Source organism: Hibiscus syriacus, unplaced genomic scaffold, assembly GCF_006381635.1.
Source record: "Hibiscus syriacus cultivar Baekdansim isolate YM2019G1 unplaced genomic scaffold, ASM638163v2 tig00117034_pilon, whole genome shotgun sequence".
In the NCBI taxonomy this organism is placed as follows: Eukaryota; Viridiplantae; Streptophyta; class Magnoliopsida; order Malvales; family Malvaceae; genus Hibiscus; species Hibiscus syriacus.
In genome coordinates this window covers 10,041,688-10,067,305 of record NW_024063533.1, presented here as the reverse complement: position 1 = coordinate 10,067,305, position 25,618 = coordinate 10,041,688, and the positions used below count along the sequence as shown (strand labels likewise).

General features: G+C 31.0%; 1 long non-coding RNA gene across 1 annotated transcript; it reads right to left on the bottom strand.

Annotated features, from left to right (window-relative positions):
* Positions 1-12,430: 12,430 nt before the first annotated feature.
* Positions 12,431-14,260, bottom strand: LOC120196660. Its single transcript, XR_005523198.1, has 4 exons — positions 14,001-14,260; positions 13,843-13,916; positions 13,078-13,252; positions 12,431-12,922 (listed from the first exon to the last, which is right to left on the bottom strand). It is a non-coding gene; the product is annotated as an uncharacterized LOC120196660 (long non-coding RNA).
* Positions 14,261-25,618: the final 11,358 nt, after the last annotated feature.

Below are 25,618 nucleotides of genomic sequence, written 5' to 3'. Positions count from 1 at the left end.
GTCACAATTTGTATTGTTTGTCTATGAAAATAAAGTTGCTTGTCAACTATGTTTTAATGAAGTTTGTATGAATCATCTCTTTTATATTTGACAGTTCAAATGTTGCCAAAATGAAGCGGTAAAAAGATATTATTTTTCTTAGAGGCCTTGGGTTCAAACAATTATGTTTGTAAGGTGAACTAAAAACATTGACATTTTATTACAACTAGGGTCTTTTCTCTTCTTTTAGTCTTTTTTTCCCTCCCGGATCCCAAGGTTTCATCCTGACTAATCCGGATCGACTCGGATCGCACACCTAGCTTTGGTGGGTGAGTCTCTCAGCGGGAATTTTCTACATACACAATGACTCAAACTAAAAATCTTAAATAAAATAATGAATTCCTATATAAAATATAATAATATATCAAACTAAAAAGTTATAATAAAATAATTAATTCATAAATAAATAATAATAATAAAATAATCAAACTAAAAATCCTAAATATAAAAGTTTTATCAGAAAAGATAAAAATAAATATTTAAGTCTTGTAGTTATGGTTGAATTCTGCTTCATCTTATAGATAACCTTATGTCAGGTAAACTCCAATTAAATATTGAAGATAATTCCACTTGTCTTCTAGAAGATGCTGACTGGACCATTGAAATCTGTTGGTTTTTGGGCTAATTAATCCAATGAAGCTCCTATCCAAAATAAACCCAAAAAGAAACAAATCAATAATATCCAAGCGATAAATGAGGAGTAAATAATAGTAAAAATATAGAATATTTAACATTTATCAAATTCTCCCTCATTTATTCAATGGTTGTCCTCAAGCATACTTCAATCCCTATTTTCATCACTTTCCAAAGATTCACACAAAAGCTTATGTTAAATCCCAAGTTCAAGCACGAATTGAAAAAGTTAGACAAGATAATCAGAAAAAAATGACAAGATAATCCAATAAAGAAAAGTTAGCCAAATGAATAAGAGGTAGATATGCAAAACTTTTACTATTTGCTTGAAAGAAGAAACCAAAATTAGTTCCCTCGTGGTAGACGATTGGTGGAGTGTGAGTTTTATTTTTCTCCCCTTTTGTATCACACACTCTTATTTTTTTCAAGCGCTTATTTTCTCTTTCATTTTTTCGATATTTTTTCTTTTTTTTCGAAATTCATCTTACTTTTTTTGTGTTTCTCTCTATTTTCTTTAATTCAGTAGTCTCGACTCGTCACCGAACCTCCAAACTGGAAACAAGATGACAACCCAAACACCTCGCCCCAGCTCTTTAATTCGGTAACATGAAGTAACAATTGAAGATAACATCAAACAGTAGTGAAACAATCACAAACTCATATTTAAGCAACAATAATAATTATACCACAAGGTTAAAAGCTTTCATCAAATCATTTCATCAACTCAAATCAATTATTCTTGCATAAAAAATCCACTCAAGCTTGTAAACAAGAGATTATGAAAAAACTAACAAGTTAACCAAGACAAACAATAGTCATAAGAATCGAGATATCCATTAAATCAACATGAATAGAAAAGGTGAAATTCTCACTCTACTCCCATCACTTAAAGAGTATTGTCCTAATACATAGTAAAAAGTAAGCACAAAGTGAAAGAAGGTAAAATACTCCCCGTGTCTAATGTGATAAGACCCAAATAAACTCTATGGTCATATCTTCGAGCTCAATCAAAATACCTGGTGTACCTAAAAATACAAAGAAAAAAAATAAATAGATAACCAAAAAAAGAGAAATTGTATAATAAATAAATTGAACGAAAAATGTTAAAAATAGTTTGCCTACCATTAGAGTGTTTTGTTTAACTTTGTTAGCTCGACGATCTGATTCAACCAGCAAATGAAACGGTTTATCGAAGACTAAGCGGTATGGGGACATGCCGATGTAACCTTTATAAGTGATGTGATATGCCCATAAGGCATCGATGAGTTTCAAACTCTAATCTTTTCAGTTTGGCTTCACGATCTTATTGAGAATCAACTTGATTTCTCGGTTCAAAACTTTCGCCTGACCATTTTTCTAAGGATGATAAGTTGTGTTGATTCTCTGTGTAACTCCATATTTCTTCATGAGTGCTTCAACAATCCGATTAACAAAATGTGTCCCACAATCACTGATTATTTCCCTCGATGTGCCAAACCTAGAAAAAAAATTCTTTAGAAAATCAACAGTGATTTTGACATCATTGTTATGAGTAGCCTTAGCTTCTACCCATTTAGACACATAATCAACAACAAGTACTATATAAAAATTCCCAAAAGATGAAACAAAATGTCCCATATAATCAATTCCCCAAGCATAAAAATTTTAAAAACATGAATTGGATTAAGAGGCATTTCAATTCTTCGGCTTAAATTATCGGCGCATTGACACTTTTCGCAGGATTTACATAAAATATAAGTGTCGCAAAATATGTTAGACCAGAAAAATCCACATTCTAAGATTTTATGTACAATTCGATTTGGACCGAAATAGCCTCCACAAGAATAAGAATGACAAAAGTTAAGTATAGAATTTACCTTATTTTCTGCCACACATCGTTGAATTACCTGATCAGAACAATGTTTTCATAGATATGGATCGTCCCAAATGTATAATCAAGATTCACGTTTAATTTGACTTACCTTAGAACGCGATAAATCTGAAGGTAATATTCTTGTGGCTAAGTAATTTACCATATCCGTTTACCATGGGAATACACTCTACACCGAAAAATAATCTCTCTTTAGGTAGCTCATCCCTTATTTCCACACCAACTACTGTGATAGGTAATCGGCTAAGGTGATCGACAACTAAATTCTTGTAGTCTTTCTTGTCTTTGATTTCTAGATTAAACACTTAAAGGAGTAAAATCCATCAGATTAAGTGAGTTTTTAGCTCTTTATTACTAAGCAAATACTTCAAATTTGTATGATTAGAAAAAACAATGATTTTAGTTCCCAGAAGTTATGAGCGAAACTTTTCTAAAGCAAAAATAATAGCGAAATATTCTTTTTATGTTGTCAAATAGTTTCTCTAAGCCACATCCAAAGTTTTAGACGTATAAGAAATGACGTGCGACTCTTTTTTTTTAATCTTTTTTTCAAGTATGGATCCCATGTTCCCATCGCTCGTATCACACATGGTCTCAAAGGGGTAGTCCCAGTTGGGCGGCTGAACTATATGTGCTGAGAATAACTTTTCTTTAAGGATATAGAAGGCTTCCTTACATTATAGGTCAAAGTCGAAGGCTTTGTCCTTTTGTATCAAATTGCAAAGTATTGTGCCACCTTGGAAAAATCTTTGATGAACCTCCTGTAGAAACCTGCATGGCCAAGAAAAGAACACTTTTTTGATGAAACGATATATCCCAAAATTAAGCCTCTATCAACCATGAAATGACATTTTTCATAATGTAAACAAGATTAAATTCTAAGCATTGCTTCAGGATTTTGTTAAATTTGAAAAACACTCACCAAAAGAATTATCGTAGACTGTAAAATTGTCCATAAATAGTTCGATCCCTTTTTTGATGTAGTCAAAATATATACTTACCATGCACCTCTAGAAAGTGGCATGTGCGTTACAAAGACCTAAAGGCAATCGGTGATAAGTGAAAGTGTCGAATGGACAAGTAAATATGGTATTTTCTTGATCTTCTAGTGCCACATGGATTTGAAAGAAACCTGAAAAATGATCAAGACAACAATGAAGAGTCTTTTTGGTTAAACGTTCAATTATTTGATCAATAAAAAGAAGCAAAAAATGAAATTTTCGAGTTAAAAAGTTCAACTTCCTGTAATCGATATAAAATCTCCATCCATTCTAAACACGAGTGGGGACTAGTTCACCTTCATCATTCTTAACTACCGTGATTTTGGTTTTCTTAGGGACCACATGGATTGAACTTACCCGATTACTATTGGATATCGGGTATATCATGTCTACATCAAGAAGCTTCTGAATCTCTTTTTTTACCACCTCCATCATGGGAGGATTTAGGCGCCTCTGGCATTCTCGTGAAAGTTGGCATTGTCTTCAACTTTAATCTTATGCCTAAAAGTCTAAAGGACTAATTCCTTTTGATATCAATAAGTGTCCATCCTATTGCTTCTTTATACATTTTTAGGACCTTTACCAAATATTCCTCTTTTGCCTTGGAAAGCTGTTTGAGATGATAACCGGTAAAGTAGTTCATTCTTCCAAAAACACATACTTTAGGTGATCCGGTAGTTGTTTCAACTCAATCTCTAGTGCCTAAAAAATTAAAGGTAAAAGCTTAGTTTTGAAGGACTTGGGCACAAATTGAAATCAATATTAGAAATATTTTTTAACTCCCTTGACTGATTAGCTTCTTCTTTCGAATCCCTACAAAAATTATCAAAAAAATTATGCTCAATATATTCATCAACAAATGGTTTAATAATATCGATAAAGCTAACATTTGACTTAGAGTCAGGATATTTCATGGCCTTATAAACATCAAACTTCACTATCAAACTCCATAGTGAGTATTCCATTTCGAACATCGATCTTTGTTTGAGTCGTACTCAGGAATGATCTTCCGAGTAGAATTTCAGAAGAAATATTAGATCGATCATATTCCATATCAATGATGTAGAAGTCGACTGGAAATACTAACTCATTTACCTTTACAAAAATATTTTCCAGGATTCCTTTTGAATATACCACTGATTTATCAGCAAGCTGGATCGTTACACATGTCTCTTTCAAAGGATCAATACTCAATAAGTTATAAATGGACAAAGGCATAACATTAATTGAAGCTCTTAGATCACACATAACTATTTTAATACCAACCTTACCGATTTTGCAAGGAATTACAAACATAACTTGGTCCTTGTATATAGGTGAGATTGTTTGTTGAATAACAACATAAACATTCTCAACCTTCTTGTTCCCAGTAAGTTTTATCTTATTAGTGCAGAGATCTTTCATAAATCCTTCATTCCTTGGAACTTTTTTTATTACATTGAGGAGTGGAATGTTGATTTTTATTTTTTGAAAAATATCGAGAATCTCTTTGTCTTCAGCCTCTTTTTTGCATTTGTCGAGTCTTTCTTGGAATGATGGAGGTATGGTATAAGGCGATGGAACAGGTGGTTTAGCTATCGATTTTGGTTCTCTTTTTTCCTTCTTGGATTTTGTGCCAACTTCTTCTTGAGATCTAGATCAATGATAGCTCCGCTTCGTAGGGCCATAGAACATACATTTTGTTTGGGATTTGGTACTATTTGCAACAAAAATTTTCCCTGAGATTCCAAATGTCCCACTATTTAAGCCAACTGACTCATTTTTTTTGTCGAGCTCTAGAAGGTGAGCCTCGATCTTATTCTAAAACTTTTTCTAGCTAAGCGCAAACCTCTTTACTATTGACTCCAAAGATGATTTTTTAGATTGATATTATTGAGGCATAAGTGGTCGTGGTTGACAAGGTTAATTGTATTTGGGATTTGAACCTTATCTAAGGATATAATGATCCCTCCAACAGGAATTATAAGTATTTCAGTAGGGGTCATAACGCCTTTGGGGAGGACTTGGAGAGCTCCTAATAGCTTCTGCATGTGTGGTATTGTCTTCTTGAAGAATCAGACAACAATATGTAGGATGATCTGGCATAGTGCAAATTCCACATAAACGAGCCAAACTTGTTTTTCCAACAAGCAAAAAGTGAACAACATTAGTAAGCTTATCAATCTCATCTTCAATGGAAGGAGTAATTATCTCGTGAACTCGTTGAGTGGGTTCATTAGAATGACAAAATTGTTGAGCATTGGCGGCCATTATGGAAATCAAATCTGTAGCCCTTTGAGGAGTTATGTTAACAAGGACTCCTCCGCTTACCGCATCGATAATTTTCATCTCCATGAGAAGTAATCCTTCGTAAAAATATTGCATAAGGGTTTGTTTCGACAAGCCATGTTGCGGACAACTAGTGCATATCATTTTAAAGTGCTCCCAATAATCATATAATGATTGGTTATCTTTTTGTTGAATCCCTACGATGCTTCGCCTTCGTTTGCTTGCTCTAGCTGCAGGAGAAAACCTATCAAGGAATAAACGAGACATATCAACCCATGTATCAATAGAACCAAGAGGTAAATAAAATAACCAATCCTTCATTGAATCAGCTTAGGAAAAAGGAAAAGCATGAAGTTTTATTTGATATTTAGAAACTCCATGTGTTTTCATACTCATACAAACCATATGAAACTTTTTTTGATGTTTATGCGGGTTTTCATTTTGCAAATCGTAAAGGGTCGAAAGAAGACATATTAAACCCGTCTTTAATTTGAACAGTGTTTCTCTGTTCGAGAATGTGATGCAAAGCAGTTGTTGTTCATCAGGTGTGGCAGCAAGCTGTCGGATCGTTAGATCAGCCATGTGAATTGATTCTTCTCTGTCATACGTGAATAAAGCTTTAGTTTGAGAAACATCTTCAGATTCAGGTTCGGGTTGTTGTTGTTGTCTCCTTCACCAAAGAGTTTCTCCATGTAATCTCCGAGCAAGTGTCTGGTCATAGATCAAAATAAGAAACAATATTAGTACTTTTTTCAAAGTCTCCACCAACGACACCAATTTGACAAGAGTCAAATTTACCAAATAAAATAATTCCTAATTCCCAAATAAATAGGTAAGTAAATAAATAAAGTAGTATAGGGAAGCGGGGTTGATCCATAGGGATTAAGAAAGTTTGATAATGTCGTTTCTTGGATTGTATCAATTGTAAAAAATAAAAAGGGGGATTTTAAAAAATTAAAAATAAATAAAATATAAAATATAAAAAATAATGAATAAAAAAATAATGAGAAAATAAATAAAGTAAATAAGGTAGAAGAATTCAATTGAGATGATATAGACTTAGGCTTTGCTTAGCCTCAATTTCAATCGATCATCGAAATAGAATTTTCCTTTTGTGATGCACGTCGGTTACAGTCAACAGGGCTTAACCCCTACAACTAACTATTCTCTCTGGTTAACTGAAATTTTAAAGTTTATCTCTGAAATTGGATTCTTTTTGGTCTAACCACATCTATCATTGTTAGATCCAAAATGATTTTAAGTTATGAAAAAACCCAACTCGAGTTATAGCGTGTCTCTAAGAATCAAACCAGATCTTGATTCCCCTTAGCGGACCACAACTAAGTTTGTTCACAAAAAGTGAAATTATGACCAACCAATCCATCTTCCCAATTGTAAGCCAAAAAAACCTTCAAGCCAACAACATCTTTTCGGATTGAAGATGTAGTAACTTTAAAGAAGTAGCCGATTGCCACTCCTAATTTCCAGATAACCAAAGAATGCTATCCAAAGTTATGAAGAATAAGACTCAATTCTCAAGATTTAGAATTAAGCTTCGCAAAGCTTTAGGCTAAGTGAAGTTTAGCTAAGCATGGATTGGATCATACTCAACATAATAAAAAGAAAATAAAGAGATAAAAGAAAATTAGAACTTTAATAAATAGCCAAGGAAATATAAGTTCAACGGTCAAACCTACAGGTATTTATAACCCGAGAGTTCTAAGTAAATAAATTAACTAATTCCTAAATAAAAAATAATGATATAATCAAACTAAAAATCCTAGCTAGATGTCTAATAAAATAACTAGTTCCTAAATAAATAATAATAATAAAATAATCAAACTAAAATTATAAATCTTAAAGGTTTATCACAAAAGATAAAAATAAATATTTAAGTCTTGTAGTTATGGTTGAATTCTGCTTCAACTTATGGATAACCTTGTGCTAGGTAAATTCCAATTAAATATTTAAGATAATTCTACTCATCTTCTAGAAGATGTTGATTGGGCCATCAAAATATGTTATTTTTAGGCTAATTAATCCAATGAAACTCCTATCCAAAATAAACCCAAAAAGAAACAAATAAGTAATATCCAAGAGATAAATGAGGAGTAAATAATAGTAAAAATATGTATCATCTACTTTTAATCAAACTAGGTTTATTACTTTCCCAATTTAATTATGTCACTTTGAATTCAAGTCAAACTTTAACAAATCTCTACCTTGGCACGAATTTTGAAAGTGCAAAAAATTCGAGATAAAACACTCAAATTCGATGAGGCATCAAAAATCAACAAAAATAATTTTTTACTTCAACGAACAAGTTCTCCACCTCTTTCACAACACCCCTCAAAGAGTTAATCTTCAGTAATGGATACCGACCACGTCCAAGCAATGCTCAAACTTGGTTGTAGGGAGCGATTTGTTCATCTTGTCCGCATGATTGTCACGAGTGCTAACTTTGCTTAAAACAATGTCACCTCAAGTAATTACATGACACAAAGTCATAATCGATATCAATATGTTTCATTCACTCATGAAACATTTGATATTTCTTTAAGAATATAATGCTCTGACTGTCACGAAACATCATACTGATTTGAACGTCCTCACTAAGTTTGCCAAAGAGTCCATTCAACCAGATTACTTCCTTACAAGCTTTAGTGATCGCCATGTACTTCATTTCAATAGTTGATAAGGTGGTCGTACTCTGCAAAGTAGCTTTCCAACTAATTACATATCCTCCAATCATAAAGACGTTACCCGTAAGTGATATTCTCTTATCAAGTTCTCCCACAAAATCATAATCTATGTACCCCATGACTCCATCTATAGTTTTCCTAAACTGTAAACAAATGTCACTAGTGCCACGAAGATATATGAAAATTCACTGGACAACTTTCTAATGCTCTTTTTTGGGATCCGTCGTGTATCTACTCACTAAATTGGTTGTGTACACTAAGTTTCAGATGTGTACAAACCATAACATACATTAAATATCCCACGCACTTGAATATAGAACATGTGACATGTACTGTACCTCTGTATTTGATTTTGGTGAACAATCTGATGAAAGTTTGAAGTGAGTTGCTAGCGGAATGCTTATAGGCTTCGCACTCCACATATTAAACCCACAAAAAACCTTTTAATGTACCCCTTTTGACTTAGGTACAATTTAGCTCATTTTCTGTCTTTTCTAATCTTCATTCTGAGTATTTTTTGTAGGAACTAGATTTTTCATCTCAAAATCCTTATTAACCTAAGTTTTCACATGTCTAATCTCTTCTTTATTATTCGCAGATATCAACATAAAGATGTACATATATAGGCAAGCCATCACAAATTATTCTAAAGTAAACATAACTGTCAAAATTACTTCGCTTAAATTTAAGAGAAACCATAAAAGAGTCAAATCTCTTATTCCATTATTTGGGTGACTGCTTAAGTCCATAAAGAGATTTCTTCAGCGAACAGACATGGTCTTATTTTCCTGAGACCATGAAACCCTCCAACTGCTGCATATAAATATCTTATTCAAGTTTACCATGCAAGAATATAGTTTTCACGTCTAGTTGCACAAGCTCTAAGTCTCTCATACCTACTATTCAAAGCAAAGCTCTAATCAAACTATGTTTTTTCACCAGAGAAAACACATCATTAAAGTCAATACCAAGGAATTGACTGAACCCATTTGTAATTAGCATTCCCTTGTATTTGAGTTCTTCAAATATCCCGGAATTCCTTTATTCTTTTTGTACACCCACTTACACTGAATGAATCACTTTCCTCTAGGAAGTTTCACTAAATTCCAAGTGTCATTTTTATGAAGTGGCTCTATTTCCTCTTGTATTACGATCATTTACTTGTCTGAGTCTTCGCAACTAACTACCTCTAAATAAGATGATGGTTCTTGGTTTACATTAATGTCTTCACAACACTCAAAGCGTATGCAACTAGATCAACCTCTACGTACCTTTACGGATGCCTAGTTTCCCTTTTGGGTCTATTCTGTATAGTAGAAGACAAAAAATCAGATTGTTGTGGAGGAGTTATATTCTCTATGGACGTGTCAAATACGGACCCTATTTCAAACTAAAACTCTACCTCATTCTGTGTGGACTCTGGTTCCTACAAATCCTTGGTAGTTTCATTGAGGGGTGATCATCGCAAAAGGGATGGGTTGCAGAGGAGCAGAGTCCTCTCATATATATTACGTATTGACAACTTTCTATCTATCATACTTCAAGCTGTCCACTTATGATGGAACTAGAGATTCCATGTAGTATCAGTATAACACTCTTAATCTGATTTAATCGAAAATCAGATCAACGATACTATATTAATTTATCCAATTCGATAATAATATCTTAATAGCCATAATTTGATTATTGATGATTAAATTATGATTTCAAAAAAGTTATTAAATATTAATAATTAACAGTCTACTTAGATGGAATCAAAAGGGACATAAAAAATTTAAGGCTAGATTTCACACTATAATCATCGTAGTCCACTAGTCTATGATTTGTCAACTCTTTGCTAAAAAACAAGGCTTAATATCTAAATAATTGTTTAAACTATACATTTTTTTTCTTGAATAAGTGCATATAGTATTTTTTTAACCATCTAAGTGAATAACGTTACAAACGTGACTACTTTACATGCCCGAAACGTATCGATCGTTAATTTTTTTCGTTAAATGACACGTGTTATAATCCGATAATTTTAAATTATTTTTAAAAAAAGAATATTTAAAATATTATAATATTTATAAAAAATCTTAATTTCTTTTAAATTACAAAAAAACCTCAAAATATCTAAAATCCTAAATCCTACCACTAAACCGTCGTCGTCGTCCTTTCTGACCATGACCATAGCTGCCGACGTAGTTTTTGTCATCATCCTAATTATATGACGCTGTAGTTGTTGTCGATTGGCCGTTGGAGTCGCGTGAGATCGTGATTTTCATCCTATGGTTCACGAGGTATAAAATGTCGATTCACTGTCGACCGATCACAATTTCATAGGGTTTTGGTCGTCAAGGGGAGGAGAGGTATGGTGGAGATTCGTTGACGACAAATGGAGGCGATCGACGTAGGTTTAGGGGTTGAAGTGAAGGTTTTTAAAGTTTTGGGGTTATTTTAAAATTTATGTGTTTTCTTTTTTAAAAAAATATATAATTTATTTTTTAAATTTTATATAAAAATTTAAAATTACCGGTGCCGTTGACAGCTCGGGCACCTAAAGTGGTAATGTTTGTAACATTAGGCATTTGATGGGCCAAAAAATACTATAGGAACCTATTCGGGAAAAAAGTATAGTTTGGGCACTTATTTGGGTATTAAGCCATACAAAATTTTAGGGTAAACTATACCATTGACCACTAAACTATGTAACCCTTTTACTTTTACCACTAATTTTTCAATTTTGTTAATAAGTCCACCTAACTATCAATTGTTATTAATCAAGCCACTTTCCGTTAACAGTTAATGGATAAGGAGACGTGGCAATTAAATATTTTGACATAATTACATATTTGGTCTTTATTATTTATATATTTTATTAATTTAGTCATATATTTAACAAATTAAAATAAATTTAACACTCGAATCAAATGGTGCCACATGTCACCATTTGATTAGAGGGTTAAATTAAATTAATTTATTTTAAATTGATATATTTATTTACCTCCAACCAAAGCGCGACATGTAACACCCTCTAGATGAAAGAAAACAAATCATGCATAATTCTGGGTAATAAGATGACGTGAAGTTGTTGAACCATTGAGCCAAGACCAATATTTGGTTTAAACAGACAATATGTTGTATATATTTGTATTGTAATGTATAAATAACTAACTTAAATTTCATAATATTTTATATTCTCAACTTTAAAAAAAAAATTCTATCTTAAATTATTAAATATATTTTATTCTAAATTTAATTTTTAAAAATATATTTTATTTTTATTATAACTTAAAATACATTTTATTTTTATCTTAAATTTTAAAAATATATTTTATTTTATTTTAATTTCAATATATTCCAAATATATATTTTATTCTTACATTAACTTATTAAATATATTTTGTTCTTACTTTAACTTATTAAATATATATTAAAAATATTTTTAAATTAAGATAAAAAAAATATAGTTTTTTCAAGTTAAGATTAAAATAAAATATATATTTTTATATTAAGATAAGAATAAAATATATAATTTTAAGTTAAAATAAGAATAAGATATATATTTTTAAGTTAATATAAGAATAAAGTATATTGTTTAAGCTAAAATAAGATTAAAACATTTTTTAAGTTAATATATAAATAAATATTTAATAATTTAAAGTAAGAATACAATACATTTTTTAAAGTTAAAATGATAATAAAAATATATTTTAAAAGTTAAGATGAGATAAAATATATTTTTAAGTTAGACAAGAATAAAAAATATGTTTTTAAATAAAAATAAGAATAAAATATATAATTTTAATTTAATTTGATAATAAAATATATGTAATAAATTAAGATAAAAATAAAATATATTTTTTAAAGTTAAAGATACATAAATTATTCTGTTAAAAAAATTCATAAATTATTATAAAATCAGGTTAATTATTTATACGAAATGATATACAGTATATACAACATGTTATATATTTTAACTGAATGTTGGTGTTGGCTCAGTGGTTCAGGGTTTACTTGCCTTCCCAATCAACCTCTGATTGATTCCCATTGACCTCAGCCATGTGTGATTCAAACAAAAAAGTAGGGAGAAACAAAAGAAGAATAAAGGAAAAAGAAACAGAAAAAGGGAAAACAGCAATTGACAACCGGTGGAAGAAGCAGAGTTGTCGTTGATTTGTTTAAGGGCCTTGAAGCTGATCCTCTCTCAGTACCAGATTATAAATATATAGAGAACAACCGGAAAGCGGCAGTGAGTTGAGCGGCTCGGCTAAATCTTCGTTTTCTGCGGGTCTTGAAATTTGGAACGTGAGGCGGAGCTGTGTCCACATGCTCTGCTGCATTATGATCTTTAATTGTTCCTGACTTATTTCTTCCACCGACCGCAGCCGCTCCATACGCCGGCGAACAGTTCTCGACTTCCTTCTCTGCGTAAGTAAAATTCCATGTTAAAAAAATATATTCATTTCGATTTTTCAATTCTTGTATCGATGATATAGATACTGTAGACACTCGTTTTTGACCGGACTTAAAAAATAATATAAATATTAATTATATTATTATTATTATTAATATAAATTACATTATTTATGTAGGCCTAAAGTTCAAGCCCTCTACAACAAAAGAATTCCAGGAGCTCAATGCAAGCCCAATAAAAATCCAACAGCCTAAATATAAAGTTTAAGCACAAGAGGTGTTCCCATCCATGCAGCAACCAATCACGCCAATATCTCAAGCCATCGCCACTGTTAGCTAATCTGCACAAAGTCAACAATACACCGAATCAAGGAAAAATTAATTAGCCACCGAAAATTGCATCAAAGTCAATACTTGCTCAACCAAATATCACCAAACGCAGAGAAAATCAACATGCACACAAAGTATTAGGTGAAGAAAATATTGATAAAAAAAAAGGAGGTACACGAGATAAAGGAGGAGGCCATTCGAAGGAAAAGGGGGGACAGAAAAGAGGGAGCATTACATTCGAAAGGAAATTCATCAACAACAGGGGAACCATTCGAAAAAAAGGCTCTCGGATTTCAACAGGAAAGCAAAGAACAAGGAGGTTTTTTCTTTACCCTTCGAAAAACTTAAATTTCGGGTTTCCATCCCCAATTTGGTATTCATAAGCAATGTAACCAACTGTAATTCCAAGATATAAAAGAAATCAATTTTTTTACGAGACCATTCGAAGTAAATTATTAATCATCCACAAGAGTAATAACAGTTTTTTTTGAGATACATATTCATTTGGAATGCATTATCGATTTCCAGTGTATGCATTTTTTTAATAAGCGTAATAAATGAATTTTTTTTAAAACATAAAAATAGAGTTAAAAGAACTTACATATAGGTTGGTTTCTCTTTGTCTGGGTAGTTCGCGTCTCCGGTAATAGGTCGACTCCTTTTGTCGCTTGGAACCTTGCATGTCGTTTATTGGGTTAAGCTCTCATCGGTTGGGATTTTAAAATAAAAAACGGAAATAGATAAGGTTTAAGTTCTTACCTTAGTATTGCAAGCTCTCATGGTCGGGGTGGAGGTCCTCGTGGTTGAGAGGATAAGTGGATGGATAGTTAAGTCCCAAACAATGTGTCTTGAGTAAATTTTAAGAAGTCTCGGTCTGGAAGGATGAAAGACGACTGTATTAGGTTTTGGCCCCTTACCGGAGCCCTTATCTGGCCGTGGTCGGTCTGGCGGCGTTGAATCGAGCCTTTGTGGCTCTCGGTCGAAGCAAGAGAGAAGTGGAGAGGAAGAGAACAACGCAGAAAAGGGGAAATTGTTAGGTTTGGCAGAGTGTGGTTTTGTTAAATATTAGGTTTCAGTTAATCCATCAAAACGGCGGCGTTTTGTGTTAAGGTGATTTGTCTCTAGCAGAATTGAGGGTAAACTGTGAGACCACTCCAAGTAGTTTTGATTTGATACATTTTAGTCCTCAGACTATTTTTTTGTTTTTTATTGTGCCTTTACATTTAACACATCTTTCATTCTGGTCCCTCGTTAAATTGTTCTGAATTTTATGTTACTTTTTTTTATTTATTATTTAGCCTGTAATTTTGTTAATTGCCATTTTAGTCATGTTTTACATATTATGTTATTTTTTGTCAATATTTAATTTTGGTTATGACATTTGTAAATTAATTATTTTAGTAATATTCTTTCGTTATTTTAACTTCTTCATGCATTTATATATATATATATATATATATATATTACATTCACATGTTTGCCCTTTAATTTATTTATATTTTTGGATTTATTTTACAGTTCACAACGCATTTAATTTGAATTTAAATTTGATTGATTTGAATGTAAATTACTTGATTGTTTCCTGCTTTTGTTTAGCGGTAATTATTGATGTTGATTTAATAGTCTCGGGTTTTTACCTTAATTTTAAGACGATAATGCATTGGAATAGCATGTTACTGTTTGTTTACCTTAACCTTTACTTTATTCCATTTATTTACACATGATGTATGTTAATTAATGCTATAGGGATAAAGATTAGTAATAAATATAATTTTAGTTGTGTTAGGTATTAGTGTTTTTATATTTATAATTATATTTAACTTATTTGACAACCTACTTTGGACTTTATAATATTTTTATATATAATAATGCAAGCTTATATATATATATATATATATTAATTGAATGTTAGTTATTAGTATTTGACTTTTATTATATTGTTGTTTGTTTATAAAATTGGATTATTTGACATTATACAAGTGTGTAGTCGGTGCATATAGGTTTATGATTAAATTTGAATTAATTTGCATGTTAACTTCATGTGTAACTTAACCTAATTATATAATTAGATTAAAGGTAATACCTTTTTAATTTAAAATGATTTTAAGAGGGTTGTCTTAACTGATTAAATATCCATTTTTGACAATTTTAAATTAAAAGTGTATCCCATTAATGACACCTAAAAATTGATTCATCACTTTAAAATTTAGGAACGAAAGAAAATGAAATATTCGGTTATTTAATTTTTTTGAGAAAAGATAGTTAGAACTTATCTAAGATATTGTCTCGATATTTTTAAATTATCGAATATTCTTTATCTTTATAAAGGTTAGATAATTTTAATTTAATCTATTTTGGTGTTTTTAAATATTGTAAAACTCGTATGTTGTTGTTTTGTTGGGGATCATAAATCAAATTAAAATTGAATTTATAAATTTCATTGCAAAGACGTTAATTAATCAACTAGGTACCGATTTATGGCGTTGTGGGGTGTTAATTTTTCCCTACGCGTAATCGACTCCCGAACTCATTTTCTAGTAACGCAGACCTTAATTTGTTGTTTTAATTAAAATAAATTTTTATTTAAAATGATAATATTTTTGGGTGCCCAATTACACTTTAATCAAGGATTGGTGGTGACTCCTCAAATCGTATTTATTTAAGAAATCCCAAATTTTTCGAAACAAGAGGTTTTTTAAAATTGTATTGATTTTTAAAAAAAAATTACAAAAATAAATTTAAAATGACGTGATTTTCAAAATCTCTAACTTAAGAAAAAGATGATTTCGATAGATTATATATATATATATATATATATATATATATATATATATATATATATATATATATATATTAACAATCTTGATATCATATCGTAATAGATGTATACCGCCAGCCGCTTCATACGCCGGCGAAACCGGAGAGCGACAGTGAGTTGAGCGCCTTGGTTGAAGTCTTGGTTTTCTGTCTTTTAAAATTTGGAAACTGAGGCGGACCTGGGTGCTCTTGCTCTGCTGCGTTGTGATGTTAGTCTCCCTTGGAAGCTGCTCGCGTTCCATTTCGGCGGCTTTAATTTTTTCTCTCACTTGCCTTTGTCTTTCTCTGATCTTTCGTTGTTCATGTCTTATTTCTTCCATATACGATCGCAGTCGCTTCGTACGCCCACGAAGGGTTCCCGACTTCCCTCTCTGCGTAAGTAAAATTCCATGTTAAAAAAAAATATAATCATTTCAACTCTCGTAAGTAAAATTTTCTCTCACCGCTATTCGATTTTTGCTGAAGCTATTCTTCGTAAGATCAATTGTTGTTGCTGGATGTGAAGCTGATCACCCTCTTCCTCCCCTTTATTTATAAACCCCAATTACATTCGGTTATAGAGCAGATCAATCGCTTTCTTGCTCATCGCGCGCCTATCGAACGAAATCAACAACTCTTATTTCTATTGGCCCATTTGATTATCAAAAGGTAAAGCTAAAAATATATTAAAATATTGAAAATAAAAAATAAATAAGAATTCAAGGGACGCAAAGAACAAAGAGAGAGAAAAAAAACTCCAATCGAATTTTAAAAAAAAATAAATTCATTCTATTTAATGTTGTAGATTAATATTAAATTAATGTTACAATTTAACTGATTATCAACCCAAATAGAAAATAATAAAAATATTTTTATTTTCCATACTTTTATAAAATAATTAAAAAATTATTATTTAAGAATCAAACATAAAATTAATAAATTTTATATATTTTTATTTTAGTTATAATAATATATTGGTTTGTCCTTTTAAATATATACTTTTACTTAAAATATTTTTTTAATTTTTAAAATATATTTTCAGAGTTGCTAATTAAAGTTTGATGTCATTAAATTAAAAATATATATAATTAAGATATAAATTAAAAAAAATTAATTTATAAGATAATGTTAATAATTTATTTTTTATACTAATTGATTTAAAAATAAATATGTTTAAACACTAATTTAAAAAAATTGATTCTTATTGTCTTTTGAATTTTGAAAAAAAAAAATCACTAATTTTATTCAAAATATGAAATATTCTAAATTACAATAAAAATTTACGATCATAATAGTAAATTAAACACATAATTAGGACAATTTCTTATAACAATTGAAACAAAACTAGCAACTAAAGATCATAAGGACTATACAAATAAAGATTAAAATCTAACCCAGATTACTCGAACAAAGATAGATACAAACAAATCTGATCGCATCTGCAAACGAACCACAAAAGAGGATCAAGCTACTGAAAGACTATCGATAGACCACAAATCAAACTTGAGCGACGTAAAAAGTTATCCACGAATGCATAACGGATATCCAAATCCAATACGAGAGTAAATAGTCTAAAAGCCACCCCACATGCTAAGATTTTTTATAGTGTGGGTTAGTTGAAGTGGGGGAGTCCAATTTTCCAGTCCACTCACAAACAATTCTTTTTCCTTTATGAAAATTGATTTTGATTATCTTTTGACTTTTTATTTAATCATTTTAAAAGAATTTTGTGTACTTTTGGAACCTATTGATAAACAAATAAACACGATCGAAAAAATAAATAAAGAATACTAAGATTTACGTGAAAGATCCAAAAGGAAAAAACTTACGGACAGACAATAATAATTTCACTAATATGAAGAAAGAAAATATAAAAAGATTTTGGAGAAAGAAATACTTTGTCGCACCCCACTTTTTTTTAAATTAAAAATTAATTTAGTTAATTTAGGGACTAAATTGGAAGTTTTTTAAGCTTGAAGCTCAGTTTAGAATATGTAGGAAGTTCATAGACATAACCCTGAATTTTCCCCTTTTTGGTTGGTAGAGATAAAAAAATATGAAAGTGTGGCTAAGGGGTTTCGAACCCCTGTTCATCAACATAGTTGGCCATCATCATACCATTTAGGCTAGGTCACTATTAGTGATATTTTTAATTAAATATATGTTGTAATTTCTTAATGCTCGGGCAACCCAAAGCCAACCTCCATTTCTGAATAAAAAACACCCAAATCCCCAAATTTCCCCAACCTAAAATCCCTAACCTCACTGCCGGCCCTCACCAATTCACCACCGCCCGATCGTCGTAGCATACATCGCTTCTAGCATCCAGCTCGCCACTGTCCGACGACCAAAACCCCCTTAGATTCAAACTGTGCATCATCGTCGTTTGTCGTTAATTGACGTTTGACTGATCATGGAGAACCCTTGTAACCGCACAATTTTTTTTCATTTTTTTGTTGATTCCGCTGACGTTGTAGCACACCACCACTCTTTTTAGCTCCATCGGCGTCGTGCGAAAAAAACTCAGGCGATAAACACATTCTGTTGTTGTACCTCCGTCGCTTACCGTTGGGGGTACACGAGACTCTCCCGATCGTTTAACAGCTCGACCCAGATCCTCCCTATCCGTTCGACCTTGTGAGTCAGTGATTACTCATTCGAGCACTGTTGTAGAGCGTGGCGAGGAAGGTGCTCAGTAAGCCCCTTGACTGACCCCATTTTTACGAGGTGTGTTCCCGGTGTGCTATATGATTGTTTTTATATGACTGTTCTACCTGTTTTGAATTGTGAATGAATTATCTGATTTTAATCTTGATTTATGATTCATGTTTTACTAATTATAAATATGTTTTCATGATACATGTTCTCTGGTTGTTTTACTAAGAAATAATTATGTCTAAATTAAAAATTTATTGTCTTTACTGATACTTTATGTGTTATTTTATTGGATACTTTTAGGATGTTACCTGGAGTCTCTGAGGTGCAGCTCTGATCAAGCTGGTAAATCCTTATGGACCTAATGCAACCCTTGAGTGGGCACCTAGACCTACTGGGCCTAGGGTAAGACCTTATGGACCTTAAGGTACTTCCTTATGGTGGCTCATCTACTTTGTGCATTGGGTAAGACCTTATGGCCTGGGGGTACTACCCCCAGGTGAGATCTTATGCTTTGGCTAGGATGAGACCTTATGGCCCAAGGTGTTCCCTTAGGTTGGCTCCTATACCCAATGGGTACATGGTAAGTCCTTATGGATGTCGTTCTGGGAGACCGTATTTCAGTGTATGGGAGGAGTGTAGATATGAATTTTAAACTATAAAATCTCACTGATTACCTTATGTTACGTTACTGAATCATTTTCTGAATACTTGAATACAACGCTTTATTTGCACTATTGGGACACACTGAGCTCCCTAGCTCACTCCTCCAAACTTTTTCCCTTTCAGATACTTTTGGATAGACACCCCTGACTTGGCACTTGGAGGATCGACACATCACCTACAATAATTTTGTTGTAATGTTTCTATCTTCCAAACTACCCTTATTTGGTGACATGTGCCTGTATTATTCGGTGATACATGTTTTATGTCATATTTTGATTTACTATTAATGTACGAGTTATTGGGATACTCGGTATTTGGTTTACTTTTGACATTCCATATTTTGTTATACACTTAATATTTTATGTCTTATATTATTTGTTTTAACTTATTTAATATTACTATGATCTAAGTTATTTTAAGATCGTTAATGTAATCCGCTAGATCTAGTCATAACGTATAGGTTGGGTCTAGGGGGTTACATACTTGATATCTAATTCATGCCCTTAGTATTTATTTTATAGGGATAAATACTTTATTATAAAGGAAACTAAATAAAATAAAAATCTAGTTTAATAAAATTATCTACTGGCAAGCGTCAAATTTGTCAAATAAAATAATTCATAATTCTCAAATAAATAAATAAATAAATAAAGTAGTATATAAAAGCATGGTCGATCCACAAAGACTAAAGAAATTTGACAATGTTGTTTCTTGGATTGTATCAATTGCAAAAAAAATAAAAGAGGAGAATTTTAAAAATAATAAAAGTAAATAAATAAATACTAAATAAAAATTAATGAGAAAAAAATAAAGTAAATAAGGTTGAAGAATTCAATTGAGATGATATAGCCTTAGGCTTTGTTTAGCCTTAATTTCAAACGGTCATCAAAATAGAATTTTCCCTTTGTGACGCACGTTGGTTACAGTTAACAGGGTCCAACCCCTACATCCAACTCTTCTCTCCGATTAACCAAAATTTCCAAGTCTATCTCCGAAATTCAGTACTTGTTGGTCTAACCACATATATCATCGTTAGATCCTAAACAACTTTAAGTTTTGGAAAAACCCGACTCGAGTTATAATGTATCTCTGAGAATCAAACCCGGTCTTGATTCCCTTTAGTGGATCTGTAACACCCCCGACACGTACCCGACCCAGATACGAATATGAGGTGTCACATTGACTTTTTAACGCTTTGACTCTTTGAAAATCTGACTAAATGTTTTTCAATGAAACAAATACTGAGTATTTGTACATAACTTTAATAAAACATATTTACAAGACATATCAGAGCATTTGCTATTTATACATTTACAGTACAAGCCAACAAAATTCAAATAACAAAATCAAGTACTATTCAAATCAGTCTGATATGATATTCTTTAAAGATATGATGTCGTATATTTGTTTATTCTCCTGGCTCCTCTGAACATACGTGTGAAAACACTCACACGCTAAGTCTTTGACTTAGTGAGGCATAAATGAGTATAATAAAACATTAAAACATTTATGTAAATATTTCAGAATAAACATTAAATACAAAAACACAATACATTTCATATCATATAACATTTACTATTAAACATTATTTAAATTATATCCATTTGTTTAATTAGCCCAACGTATATCACACAGAACTCAAGGTATGTGAGTACTTTGAGGTTGTGCACTAAAATTTACAGTCAAAAATACCGCGTAGAATTTGCACCAAAATGCCATGTAGAATATGCACCAAAGTGATGTTAGAGTATGCCCAAAGACCAATCATACAATGATTGTAATAATACATTTGTTTACCGATTTTATTGAATGAAGGCATTGCCACTATTATTTTCAGTTATATGTCTGTGTTTAAAATAAACTGAAATATAATAAAGTCCATATAATAACATTGTTATTTTTAAAAGATCAATAGTCAAGTGTTATTATGGGCATAGATAATAATAATACGCTTAAGACTACCATGTTATTGATTGATGACAACGAGTTGTCATTGACATAGAGATGTCAGAATTGATACATAATTATATTGTTAGAGAATAATGTATTGGATTGACCCACCATGAGCATATGTCTTGGATTATTATGTAATAGTCATAACATTGCTCATGGTGATGACTATATGTATGATCCTCAGACTTGAGATCAATGTTAGCCCAACATATATTGTTGTATGTTTTGAAACAGTTAAACATGCTCCTAACTGGTTGCACTATAAAGACTAGTATTGAATATATCTCGATTTATGTAGTGGGTGCGTATGATTAAGATAGGATTTGTCCTTCCTACATAATAGGAAATAAATCACAAGCCACTTGATTGAGTGAGACTAGAAATGCATGGACATGCTCGAATAAGTTGATATGAGATATAAAAAATATTTGCTAATTATAGTCTACTCTAGATATCAAGAAACAATAGATGAGCTATACAAGTATGACTATTCCAAGACTTGTGCCTATTCTAGATATAAAGGACAAAAGGATGTAATACATAAAAGAGTTAATCACGAAGATGATATGTCAAATCATAATTTCTTGTAAATTGGGTGACAATGATATATTGCTAGATGTCACTCATTGTATGTAATATTAGAATTGTTCTAATAATTACTACTAACGTTACAAGAACCTACAAGGTTACACCCTAGGATTGAAATGAGCAAAAATATACAATTTGTTGTATGTTACTAAAATATATATGGAGTTAATATATGTATATTTGATATACATATGATTTTAATTATCCCGAATATAATAAGAAAACATTAAAAGAATGTAATTTTGATTACAACTCTTTTAATCGATATTTAATTCGAAATAATTAAATAAGAGTTTAAGTAAACGTTAAAGATTATAATTCAGATTATAAGTATTTAATGGATATTTAATTTGAATTAATTAAATAAGATTGTTTATTAATTTGAAATAACTTAAAATCCCTAAGAGGTTAGGGTAACTGATATATTTAAAGTGAGGAAAGGTCTAGCAGCCTCTTCTTCTTTAGCCATTTTTCTCAAAACTGTTTTTGGGAAAAAGAAAATTTTGCTCTCAATCGGGTGAACTAAGTAGAGGCCGAGACGTGTTTTCTTGGAGGTTAACGATTCGAACCGTTCATGATCACAATTAGTCATTGTTACCTTTGTTGTTTTTCAAGGAACCCATTGTAAGTATTCACATTATTTCCTCCCGATTTCGATTTTTCAGTACTTGGATCGTTGGTGAGACCGTCAAGTTTTGTTTTCGCTACTCCATGGGATGCACCGACGATCCCAACAAGTGCTACATAGATTTGTCCCAAAGGACCACGTAGAACCCTCGAATCTTGGCATGCCAACTATACCTCTAATTCTCATAACATATAGTTTGGGCTTGAACCATATAATTATTTCACATTATATTATTCCAACTATCTTTTATTCACATAGACCACATTTACATAGAACATATTCACATAGAACAATTTCACGTAGAACATATTTACATAGATGATTTACTCATAGCATTTCATGTAACATTTTTCAACTTATCATTTATTCCTATAGAACATATACTCATAGTGTTTCATATAACATTATTCAAATTATCATTTATTCCCATAGAACATGTTCACCTAGATCCTATACTTAAAGTATTTCACATAAAATATATATACGCATAGCAATGAAATCAAAATAGTGCTTTTAAAATATGATTTAGCTAAAACCATAACATAATCAAATCATTTTGTTCAAAAACGTTTGAGGTTGGCTCATTGCAAGTCGTCCTCCAATAGTGTATAAAATAAGTAAGTAGCACTCACATTTGCCTCACTTAAGCCCTAAGTAACTCATTCTCTCTTTCACTCTATCTTTATACATTAATTTGTTCAATACTTGCTTTCAATCGAATCTACACGTTAACATGACTATGATGAATATCGAGGCTCAATTAATCATTAACTAGTTAACATTTACATCAACCAAATGAAAAACCTATTTTACAATTTCAAGCTGAACAATATCGGTACTCCTCACCCAGTACCGATACTTCTCTTCTATGGTATCGATACCGACATTAGTATCAATACCCAAATTGCATTCTGGATTTTCCTTTTCCATTATAGAATCAATACTCTAATATTGGTATCGATACCCACAGTATTGATACTACCCCTTCAGTATCGATTCTGTTCATCAGATTCATATGGTATTGATACTGTTCTTCCAGTACCGATACCTTTGCCCAGAATTCACTTATTTTACTTCGAATTTAACCCAATATTCTCTCATATTTCTAACTCCATTCATGCCTTTATACTCATTTATACTTATTCCAACAGACTTACATCAATTAAAATCCCTTTAACATCTAAAAATCTCCATAGAACATTTAAAACTAAAAATCTCCATAGAACATTTAAAACTAAAATCATACCCAATCTTTAACATTGTTCCCAATCCTTCTAACACTTCAAACATCATATTTATACCTTTGACAAGTCAAATATACCTTTAAAATCCAATCACTAACCAATTTTCATCGACTCCCTTAATAATACAGGATCACTACTAAGTTTGTTCACATGAAACTGAATTTTGACCAATTTATCCGTTTTCCCAATTGTAAGCCAAAACAATCTTCAAGTCAACGACGTCTTTTGGGATTTAAGATGTAATAACTTTAAAGAAGTAGCCAATTGTTACTCTTAGTTTCCAAAGAACTGAAGAATGCTATCCGAAGTTATGAAGAATAAGACTTAATTCTCACGATTTAGAATTGAGTTTTGCAAAGCTTTAGGCTAAGTGGAGTTTTGCTAAGCATAAATTAGATCATACTTAACATAATAAAAAGAAAATAAATAGATGAAATAAAAGTAGAACTTTAATAAAAAGCCGAGGAAATATAAATTCCAATATGAGCTCAAAGATCGAACTTAAGAGTATTTATAACTTGAGAATTCTAAGCAAATAAAATGATTAATTATTAAATAAAAGATAATGATAAATATATATAATTTAAGGAGTAAATTATTTATTAAGTCTAAAAATAAAGGGAAAATAAGCCCCTTTTATATGATAAACATGGAAATATAAATGTATGTGTAATATTGTTTTTAAAATTTGAAAAGAATGTATTTTTATGGGAAGCGATAATTGCTGACGAGAGTAAGAAATGGAATGTGGTTGCCATTTGTATTGTTTTTCTATGAAAATAAAGTTGTTTGTCAACTATGATTTAATGAAGTTTGTATGAATCTTCTCTTTTATATTTGACAATTCAGATGTTGTGAAAATGAAGCGGTAAAAATATATTATTAGAGGCCTTGAGTTTAATCATTTATGTTTGTGAAGTGAACCAAAAACATTATTTGACATTTTACTACAACTGGGGTCTTTTTTTTTTTTTTCTTTTTTTCCTCTTTTCAATTTCTAAAGTTTCGTCTTGATTAATCTGGATTGACTTAGATCCACGTTGGTTCTTCTTTTTAGTCTTTATTATTTTGATATTGGGGCAATAATTATGAATTAATGTTTGATGTATCATTCTTATATAATCTAACACATAGTCAATGGATTAAATAACAATGTATATAAATTCATCAAATGGTCTTAGTAGTAAAGATGAACTATTGCTTTCCGTAGAGATATTGGATTCAAACAGATGTGTTTATAGGGTATATACGTTGTCAATAGATTTAAAAAGTTTATGTAGATACTATCTTGTAAGTTATAATCACCTCAAACTATTAAAATAATAATAATGATAATAATAATAATAATAATTTGTATTATAAATTTTTAAAATTATATTTGTTTAAATTATATTTTAATGATATATCATTATTTAATTAAATTTGTATAAGTGATTAATATATTACATATTATCTTTTAAAATTATATTATATTTATTAAATCTTCTTCGGATCTTTTTGGAAATAATTCCAAATGGGATGGGTTGCAGAGGAGCAGAGTCCTCTCATATATTACGTATTGACAACTTTCTATCTATCATACTTCAAGCTGTCCACTTATGATGGAACTAGAGATTCCATGTAGTATCAGTATAACACTCTTAATCTGATTTAATCGAAAATCAGATCAACGATACTATATTAATTTATCCAATTCGATAATAATATCTTAATAGGCATAATTGATGATATCTCAGGTACGACAATCTTAATATAAGACTAAGGAAGTTCGTTATCGAAAATATTAATATATTTTTAATATTTTCGGTAAAGCGTTATCTAAAATATTATTTTTTCTACCATAAATG